Here is a 1,311-nt window from a genome sequence, read left to right on the forward strand (position 1 = left end):
AACACATATATATGGAATCTAAAAAAAAAAAAAAAAAAGGTTCTGATGAACCTAGGGACAAGACAGGAATAAAGACACAGACGTAGAGAATGGACTTGAGGACATGGGGAGGGGGAAGGGTAAGCTGGGACGAAGTGAGAGAGTAGCATTGACTTATATACACTACCAAATGTAAAATAGATAGCTAGTGGGAAGCAGCTGCATAGCACAGGGAGATCAGCTGGGTGCTTTGCAACCACCTAGAGGGGTGGGATAGGGAGGGTGGGAGGGATATGCAAGAGGCAGGGGATATGGGGATATATGTATGCATATAGCTGATTCACTTTGTTATACAGCAGAAACTAACAACACTGTAAAGTAATTATACTCCAATAAAGATGTTTAAAAAAAAAAAAAGGTCACAGAGTAATAAGAGGTAGAACCAAGATTTTAATCTAGTCAGTCTGGCTTTAGAGCAGGCTTTCTTAACCTGGGCATTACTGACATTTGGGGCCAATAATTCTTTCTTGTATGGGGCTGACCTATGCATTGTAGCAGCATCCCCAGCGTCTACCCATTAGATGCCAGTAGTGCCCACACCCAATTTGTGACAGCCTAAAATGTCTCTAGCCCCTCCATAATTTCTCTGGGGGGAACTATTGTGTTAGTAGTAACCCCTACCCAGCTTTTAACCTCACACTATGCTGCAGTTACATTCTGCACTTCTCCAGAGGAGGTGCTCAACATTGCCCTATAGGACTCACTAAAATAGGTTCCATGACCATCACCCACATTCAGAGTATGTAAAGAGAAGACTGGAAATTGAAGGGCAATCTGTGGCAGTAGGGAATATATGGGAATAGAAGATCATCAGACTAGTGGAGATTGCTGTAGCATTTCTCTTCCTCCCCCAAGCCAAGTGACAGGGACTCCAGAGCCCAGCAGAGAGACTGGGGGCATCTGCAGAGGAGTACCTGACCTGCTGCTTGCTGAGCTGTGAACCTGCTGGTCTGTTCTGGGGCTGCTATCAAATAAGAGCCCGGTGTAGTTACAAAGTTCTTGGATCCCTGAGACATGGCTGTGGGAGCTGGGGGAGGGTTTGTGGACAGACACAAGTGGCTGCTTCTTGCCGGGAGGATCCTGAAGGAGGCGGCACTCTGAGACCTAAAGGCAGCATGAGGCAACTGCTCTATCACCCTTTGTCTTGTCAAGGACCCTTGAGTATCCTCTGGGTGGAGGGGGTGCTGAGGAAAGTATCAATACTCGGGCTTGGTCCATCGGGAGGTACCGTGCCAAAGAGAGTGACATAGCAGGTGATGAAGGCCAAGCATT

This window comes from Eubalaena glacialis, chromosome 6 (assembly GCF_028564815.1).
Source record: "Eubalaena glacialis isolate mEubGla1 chromosome 6, mEubGla1.1.hap2.+ XY, whole genome shotgun sequence".
In the NCBI taxonomy this organism is placed as follows: domain Eukaryota; kingdom Metazoa; phylum Chordata; class Mammalia; order Artiodactyla; family Balaenidae; genus Eubalaena; species Eubalaena glacialis.